Raw genomic sequence first — 9,891 nt, 5'->3', positions numbered from 1 at the left:
ACGACTCAGATAGGTCTTACGGCGACGGTGGGATTACAAAGGCTAGGAGTGAGAAGGTGACGGCTATGGCCTTCATTGATACAGCCCCAGCTTTTGCCTGGCTTGAAAATGTGAAACCACTGAAAATTACCTTCGGGGCTGCCGAAAGTGAGGTTGCGGAGGGATATATTCGCTGTTTCGTATGTATGGCGTGGTCGGTAGTGTGAGATGTTGTTAGTACTCTTCATTTACATACAAGGGGAACCCAACAAGTGTTACAGCCACATTTGCCAGAAACTTCGCTCAGTGAAGGAGGGGAATGTTGCGACTTCTCCATAGACACTCAACCGTTTCCGAGAAAATGACTGTCGAAATTTCCGATGTGCTTCATGTGCCTATTAGCGCGCAGTAAATTCAACCGACGCGATGGCACAATCGCCGCATCTTTACACTGTTGCGCCCTGTCTTCAAATCCCGATGAATCGTGGGGTTTTTCCACTTATTTATTTTTGTTCATTGACTATTACTACACGAATGGTTTTGTTCAATTCATTTTGAAATGTCGTTATGCTTTTTTCGTCTATTAATGTTCTGCCTGGGAAATGAATTCTAAAACCTCAGTTGTTCTACACACATTGCATAGCAGACGGATATCACGACTAGACGCTACACAATAAAAATCTACGCATTTATTCATAATAAATTGCAAGCGCCAGTTCTTGGAAAGATGATCCTTCGTGCGTGGTTTGTCGCAACCTATTTAATAACACGTGAAATCTTCAATAATGTTAACGACGTTTCTTTCAGGAATGACATTCCCACCCAAAAATGTAAGTGTGGCAAACATGCATTCGCGCGATGCTCGTGGCATGCGAAATTTATGATTCGAATGTTTCTACGATCGGTATCCAAGGGAATGAACAGTATCACCCTGAAACGTTAATATGAGAGTGAACTTATAAAACATTATAATCCCTGAAAAATACCATATAGACCCCATATATAGTAAATGCATAACACTTACTGTGAAACTCAGTTGTAATTTCACAATCAACAAAACGCCCTTGTACGGATTAGTTTAACGCTACTGATGACTGACTGGTCGTTGCTATAGTAATCCTGCTCAGTACGAGAGGAACCGCAGGTTCGGACATTTGGTTCACGCACTCTGTCGAACGGCCGGTGATGCTAAGCTACCATCCATGGAATTAAGCCTGAATGCCTCTAAGGTCGAATCCTTTCTAGCCAATGTTGGTAACGGTGTCTCTCGGTGAGTCCCGTGAGTCGAAAGGCTCCAAACAGTGACTTAGGTACCGGGTGGGGTGTTGTACTCGGCAGAGCAGTTGCCACGCTGCGATCTGTTAAGTCTGGGCTCTAGCTTGAGGGATTCGTTTGATAAGTTAATTTTTGGACTATACTAAAATAATTGGCCCAATTCATCTCATACAGAAGATATTTTAATTGCTAAAGGTGGCTTTATCATTCCTTTAAAATAGCAATTTCTAGCGCTTTGTCTGTCAAATTCGTTCCGAGTAGGTATCTCAACTGCATAAAAAAGAACTAATCCTAATCTGGGATGGCTAGGTGCCATTCATTGGTCAAAGTTTCTAAGAAACTCCATGCAGTCTTGAAACGAAATCGAGGTTATTTAAGCGCTCTGTTTGCAACATAAATAGACGTGAACAAGAAGAGCCCTCGGAAGATATTTCATCTAAACCAGGGCCTCTCAAACGCCCAAAATCTCACGCGTGCAAATCGAGGTGCAAGAGCTCCGTGCACTGTGCATCGCTCCCGCTCGGCACGGCTCGTACCAATGCTTCGTCTCTGGGCTACTCGGCTAAGCTCGGCTCAACTCGGATCGATTCGTCTCGGATTTGGAGCGCTACGCAGCAAGTGAGGAAGAGGGAGACAGGGGGAGCGAGCGAGACAGGCGTGGGGAAAGAGAGAGACCGCGCTATAGCTCCAAATCGAGAAGTGGGGGTCTGCACTCTGGTCAACCAAGCGAAGACGTCTTTTGCACCGTGCACAGTGCATGAGCGCATGCACCCTGAGAGGCCCTGATCTAGACAGTTTTATCTTTTAAAATATAGCACTGGTGACTTCCTAATTTGATAACATTTCGTGTAGTAATCGTCAATGGACATAATAGAAAAATGAAACGAAAAAATCATCGGGATTTGAACGCGGAGTGTAAACATGTGAAGTCACGGCGATAGCCGCTGCGCCACCCCGTTAGTTCAACTCGTTACGCTCTAAAAGGCACATAAAGCACACTGGAAACTTCAACCGTCATTTTCTCGGAAATGATCGAGTGTCTACGGATAAGTCGAAACATGTACTCGCTAATTTCGACCCCTCCTTCGCTGAGCGAAGTTTCTGGGATAATCGGGTTGTGGCGGCTTCCCCTCTTAAGACTAACATAAACACCCAGTCCCTGAGCTAGAGTAGATGCGGCTAAATTCTCCGGTTCGTCCGGTTCAGTGGGAATCGGTCCTTTGGTCATCGGAACAGAAGGCTATGACGTAGATCATTCAACCAAATACGTATTACTTTGTAAAAAGTAAAATTTGAATGTTCCTATATCATATCGATCATTTCTAAGAACATCAGACATGCCCAGACAGAATGAAATAAAAGAACTACCTTATTAGTATTCTGCGAGTTCAGAGATCAACACGGCGAGGTCCGTATCTCCATTTAATTTATTCGCACTGCGCCGTGACATTCATTGCGAGCATGAGCAAATTACAGTTTACTACCACGAAGGGGAGGAGCTACCTTCAGAGCACGGCCGTGGCATTCAAATACAAGTCTCGAGGGCAACTCGGGCAGCTGCTGCAAACATGATTTTGTCATCTTGACAGTGACAAAAACATGGAGAGAGGAGGATCCTTGTATTCCTAACACTGAACGTTCATTCTTGTGAAGTGTTAACGGGGTGGGATACCTTCTGACTGCGCAGGGATTAAGAATGCTCAGAGAATTGCCTCAAGTGAGACTAAGGTAATGTAAGTGGTATTCTTTTTATATATAGTGTTCCCATTATTGCGTTCTTATAAAATATACCAATTATTACATTATTATTTATTTGCTAGTGGTTTAACGTCGCATTAACACATCTAAGATTTTCAGCGACGCAAGGCTTTAGGAATGGATACGTTGGGAAGTAAGTCCACACATAACCCACTTATTATTATTATTATTATTATTATTATTATTATTATTATTATTATTATTATTATTATTACGTTTTGTTGTACGTCGCACCGACACACAGTTCTCATGGTGACGATGGGATAGGAAAGGGCTTGGAGTGGGAAGGAAGCATTCGTGGCCTTAAAGGTACAGCCGCAGCATTTGCCTGGTACGAAAATGGGAAACCACGGAAAACCATCTTCAGAGCTGCTGACGGTAGGATTCGAATACCTTATCTCCCGAATGCAATCTCACAGTTACGCGACCCTAACCGCATGGCCAGTTCGCTTCATTTTATTTTATCGCACAGATCATGGTTTTAAGAGAAAGTACAACTAGGTAACCATCCTTCATGAACACCTCAAAAAATGAAGTTACCAGTCACAGAAAGAAAAGAGCCACGAAGGGCGTGAAAAAGAAAGATTCCCTAGGCCTCGTAACCTAACACCGTCGGGTCTGAAAAAAAGAAGTATTGACCAAGAGAGGTCGGATAGGATAGATGAAAGTGAGGAGTCTGACAGAAGTGGAAGCCATGCCATGACTCAGCTAAGGTCCACGTGGACACCATGCCACTCTCCCAAGTTAAGAGCCCCTTTTAATCGCCTCTTACGATAGGCATTGTATGCCGTGGATAGTATTCTACCTCTCCCACCTACAGGAGGACGATCGGCTTAGTGCAGGAAAGGAATCAGTTTTAGCCTTAAGATACAGGTCCAGCATTTTTCTGGTGTGAGAACGGGAAACCATGGAAAACGATATTCAGGGTTGCTGACAGTGGAGTTTTATTATTATTATTATTATTATTATTATTATTATTATTATTATTATTATTATTATTATTATTATTATTATTCTCACAAAACGTTGGCGACTATCATGGAGGATTCTTCCCCCTATTTGCGTTTTCCGTATCAAGGTTGTCACATCGTGGATAACGAACTAGTTGAAGAAAAATCTTCTCAGTCTTGTTCATGTCCCTCTTCTGCCTTTCCTTCTGCGATCACTTGTATCAGACTGTATTTGTCATTTCGAAAGATTTGAGCGAAATAGGTTGCTCTCCTGCGTTTTGCGAAGGTTAAGACTTCCTATGATTTCCCTGTCCGACGGAGTACCTTCTTGATGGTCACATAGTCACCCTGGAATCTTGAACACTCTGCACTACATAACATCCACATTTGAAGAAGTTCGCAGCCGTTTCACAGACTTAATCCTTGATGGTCAGCCTTCGATACCGTCAAGTAACGCCTATAATACACAATACTTCCACAAATCAGCGTGTTTCGAACCGATGGTCACGTAAGATATTTTAATTTCAGAAACTGATTTCGCGTGATACCTATAGTGGTTTTGATTTCTACATCCGGATCTTATTCTTATATTGGCATGCTAAGAACTTCAAAAGTTCACATGTGACACCTTTTCAATGGTTTTTTATGAATGCTTATGTTACGGAGTTATCCGTGGAAGTCAGTGGTGAAAGAAGGTGCGGGCTGGAATGGGTCTAACTACAAGTTCGAAAAATGAATTAAAATTTCAACAAGGTTATATTTTCAAAACTTAACAATGGTGACATAGACTTTTGGGCGTACAACAAATAACAAGAAGTTAAATCAGGTACATAACCAAGAGAAAAATTTAAACAGTTTCCACTAGGGGGAAATAACAAGATCAGGTACAATGCCGCTTTACAAGAAAGCACCAGTTAAGTGGTCTTTACAAATTCCGGGCTACGGGCCCAAATTCATCAATCCTTGAGCTCTCAGCTCAGAATCACAAAACACCAAAGGGCAGAAAACCCTTAATAACATGGAACATTAGCTCCCAACTTTACATTTCAAGCCTCTCTAAGGCACTTTTACCACAACACCATAAAGAGCTGACCCGCTCTCGAACTTTCAAGCCTATAAAGGCAATAACAAACTTTTACGCAAACTGCCATCAAGGTATAATAAAGAAACAGGGGTATCTCGTACCCAATCTACTGGGCCTTAGTGTGCAAAAACCAGGTTAATTTAAATGGCCCAAAACAAAAGGATGGAGGCGTGAATTTGCCCTCCTGAATCTACATTTTAAAACCTAAGTGGCGCTAGGCCGATACACAGGGGCTAATCCCAAGCTAGGGAGGTGACTCGTATGAGAAAACTTTAATACATTTAAGGAAGAGAAGAAAAGGTTATGAAAACGTAGTCAACTCAATTTCAAATGAAGGGGAGCTCGAGAGGGTAAAGCACTCTCTATCCCCGAATTAAAGTTCAAGAAAACTGAAGTTTACCAAAAAAAAAAGGTTTACATGTTTAATGGTTTACATATGAAAGGTTTCGAACCCTCCCCGAGAGTTAAACTGCTGAGCTAGCGCGAAATAAAGATGTTAAAAGGCCATTACCTTCTTGGAGATCTGCTGTCTGAAGAACGAGGCGCTTCCCGCCCCCTGCTACATATTCACGCACTGAGTTAGATGTTATACTAGTGGCCCCGAGACAAGAAAATCAGCAGTTTTTATACCCTCGTGGAAAATTCGAGACCTTTCAAGAATGATAACAACCCGCCCTCAAACTTTTAATGGCTACAGTACACAGTTACATACAAAATTGGAGAAGAAAGCCCTGATTGGCCGAAAATTAATTACAGAAATTCCTGATTGGCTACATTCAAAATAGGCGGAAAGAGAGGATTAATATTGCCAACCCACAAATGACAGAACAAAATTTAGTAAAGAGAAAACTTATGAACACAAAATTTCTCCAAGAAGGTTCATTCCTTGACACCAGAGCGCATTATCATAGTTTTTGGTCGAGACATCTGTTAGAGAATGTCCACACTTCTTGATCAATGAAAGACAAAAGCAAATCAAAAACACAGTGACATCTTCTGATAACCAGTAGAGTTAGTTCAGTTTTTAAAGTTCAGAGCTTCTCCTGTAGAGGAGTTTCAATTGGCGCAAGATTTGAACTTGCGTCGTAGAGGTGTACCGCCCGATACAGTTTATATTAATGCTGAGCTCCCTGCTTGCTTTTTTGATGCCATGCAGAAGGAATTGGAGATCGTTTAAATATTCAGCAAGTATCACGGTGTCATCTGTTCCGATTTTCCAATCTTGCAAAATTGCAGAATGTATGCTAAGTCCCTAAAATACAATTAGTCTTCTTCCCTTCGGATTCTGACACCCCCTCCTCCCGGATTCATAGGGGCAGGGGTCACTTGGGAGGTGGGATTGTCCCTTCACGCAAGTGACTCAGCCCTTAAGATCGAATGGGAACCGTCCATGGACGAAAATCAGGAAAGGACAGGTATGTGAGTTTGAAGGAAGCGGTTGTGGCTTAAAATTAGGTACCTTCCCAGTATTTTCCTGGAGGGGTGTGGGGGAGGCACACCAATCCAAGGATGAGGATTTCAATTCACGTCTAGTCAAGCGGCACAATTCCTATCCTCGCCGCTGGATGAGGGCTTCATTCCATTCCTGGAATGACTGGGAATAGCTGAGGATTTCCATTATTATTATTTTTTTTTGCTAGGGGCTTTACGTCGCACCGACACAGATAGGTCTTATGGCGACGATGGGATAGGAAAGGCTTAGGAGTTGGAAGGAAGCGGCCGTGGCCTTAATTAAGGTACAGCCCCAGCATTTGCCTGGTGTGAAAATGGGAAACCACGGAAAACCATTTTCAGGGCTGCCGATAGTGGGACTCGAACCTATCTCCCGGATGCACGCTCACAGCCGCGCGCCTCTACGCGCACGGCCAACTCGCCCGGTCATTATTATTTTATTATAATATAAGGAGAAATACTTCCAAGTAAGATTTTAAATCTCTGTCAGGCCTAGGAATCGAAAGTGTGACCTTCGGAACTAAAATATCAATACATACTGAGAGACCATGAAGATAACAATCACAATCGGCATCTTCATGCCAGGCTGTGAGTGGCTTAGACGTTAGAGTGCTGGTTTGATCTTCATCATCTTTGATCCAGCGGTATTTAAATGAGTTCAAATGCGCTAGCCTTGAGTCGGCAGATGCACCAAAATGTAAAAGAACCGACGTAGGGGTATCTTCGAAAACCGAAAGAGTAGTTAATGGGACGCAAAACCTTCAGCATTATTAACAATCAATCGGCTGAAAAAGTGACTTTACCATCGCACCTGTCATGTCACCAGGAAGAGTTGCGGATCGAGCTTTTGGTGTGGTTTTAATTTTCATCTCCACTGTGTTCAGAATGTTCCACTGACCAGAAACTAACAATTCAGAATCATTTCTTTTCACCTCCTACAGTTTGTCCTCTAGCATTTCCAGCTGACCGTTTATTAGTTACGCCTGATACTGGTCTTAAAATACTACACTGAACGTTTTGTTTGTGTCCTAACTTAATAGTGTGGTCTGGTTGCTAAATAATGGAGCCCAGGGGGATAATATGATACGCAGAGGTTCATAAAATAACTAGGATTATCTCGCCTTAGGAGTTATTAACTCGGATTGCCCAGGCATTAATGAAGATGATAGCTTCATTATCGCCTGAAAGTGGAGATCACGCGACGTCTTGGGTGGGATACGAAGCGTGACGCATTGACCGCGCTGACCCGTGGTTCCGCCGGCGTCTTTAGGGCGTTGACAGTGCCGCGAGTGCATGACTGAGTTTTTGCAGTAAATAGTTACCATTCTATACTACAGCAAAATCACTCAGGAGGGAACTGAGTACGTTTGAATCTCTCTTCCATGCCGCAACTTTTTGCTCCTCTAATAATAATAATAATAATAATAATAATAATAATAATAATATACGAGCGAGTTGATCGTGCGGTTAGGGCCTCCTAATCCTTCCCTATCCCATCGTTGCCATAAACCTGTCTGTGTCGGTGCGACGTAAAGTAACTTTTAAAAACTGAGAAATTATGGTAAAATTATGAACAAAACTTAAACTGAAAATGTATAAACACATTTATCAATTCAACACCTTTAAAAAATTGGAAGTATAGTAATTAGTTTTGCATTCATCATGTACAGTCAGTTTTCCCAAGATAGTATCACTGTTCACGTTTTCTAAACTGGGGGTGACAATTTTAGCTTGACCCAAATTCCTAAAATTATTAAGTCAATAGGAATTATGTAGAAAAACTTGCAATTCAAATTAAAATTGGAAACTTAAAATTTATTTCAGTAAAGTAGCGAATAGCATTATGGAAAATATGCATAAAATTTAAACAATAAAAAGGAATTCCATAGCGAGGGTGTACCTAGCGATGAAGTGGACTGATACAGGGATAATGCGATGATACCAAGTATTCCAGAAACATAATTCAGTTGATTGTATTACTGGCTCCAAAATCAAATCAATTCATAATTTTACTTTCTCTAATCTGAACTTGCTGTTTCTTCAGCAACGACATATATATATTAAACTAGATGTTTAAAAAATACTTCTCAAGCCACAAAAGATCTCGCGGGTCGCCAGCTGGAATCCCCTAGTCTGCTTTTTACTATCTTCTACACAAATTGGAGTCCAGAGATGTTGATAAAAATGAGTACAGTGCTGTAGAATGGTGTCTCATTAAAATTCATTCTTGAGCAGTTGAAGTTACTAAAAGTAAGCAACAAAATCCACGTAGCGAGTTGGCCGTGCAGTTAGTGTCGCGCAGCCGTGAGAATTCATTCAGGAGATAGTGGTTTCGATCCCCACTGTCGGCAACCTTGAAGATGGTTTTCCATGTTTCCCATTTTCACACAAAGCAAACGCCCGGGCTGTACCTTTAGGCCACGGATGCTTCCTTCACACTTCTAGTCCTTTCCTGTCCCATCTTCACCATAAGACCTGTGTGTGTCGGTGCGACGTACAACAAATTATTGTAATAATAATAATAATAATAATAATAATAATAATAATAATAATAATAATAATAATCCGCGTGCCAAGATGTGGGTAGGTTATGCGTAGACTATAGACTGTAGCCTTCACCAGAAATAATTTAAACTTGAATCTACATGGGTCAATACAGAATCAGTATGTTTATTAAAATGGGCCCGGCGTGTTAAGCTGCTTTTCATAATCGCCGTTTGGTTCCTTCTCTCGGATCCTGGTTAACTGACTCAGCTGTCTTCTGCAGCTAAGCCAAAGTTACCAATGAGCTATCTGAAGTCAATTTCATCAGTGATGTATGGAAATATTTTGGAATACCGGTAGTCTTACTTTTCCATATATATACACAAAATAGTTTGGTGAGACACACTTTGTGCTCTCGATAAGTACGTTAAAATGAGGTTCGGTACCGTTCTTTCCATTTGTATTATGCCTGTATCAATCACTCCGGTCATGCTCCAGTCCCATAGCCTTGGATGCATTGCAAGTAGAACGATAAATTAGGTAAATGACTGTAGATTGTAAAGCGAAGTCAACTCTGTATAGCACTGAAGTAACTTCATAAAATGATGGCAGCTAAACAGCCGTAACATAGTAAGATAATTGGTCTTAATGTAACAACATGCAAGCGATTGTGTAGGTCAATCAGTTCATGAAACATTACTATTACAGAAAAGGGTAACGAGCCATTTCCTAGCTCAATATTGTGTGGGAACCAGACTTTGACGTGGAGATGTGATGCTACCGTATGTACCGTATAAGAACCTCAGGATATCCACAGATAAAGTAAACACTACCCGGTACGCTCTTGTAAACTTGGAAATTGCTTTGTTGACACGGGTAATATCCCGTGACGAGAGCAGCTATGCTGAA

This window comes from Anabrus simplex, chromosome 9 (assembly GCF_040414725.1).
Source record: "Anabrus simplex isolate iqAnaSimp1 chromosome 9, ASM4041472v1, whole genome shotgun sequence".
Taxonomy (NCBI): Eukaryota; Metazoa; Arthropoda; class Insecta; order Orthoptera; family Tettigoniidae; genus Anabrus; species Anabrus simplex.
Note: the sequence above shows the minus strand (reverse complement) of the source record.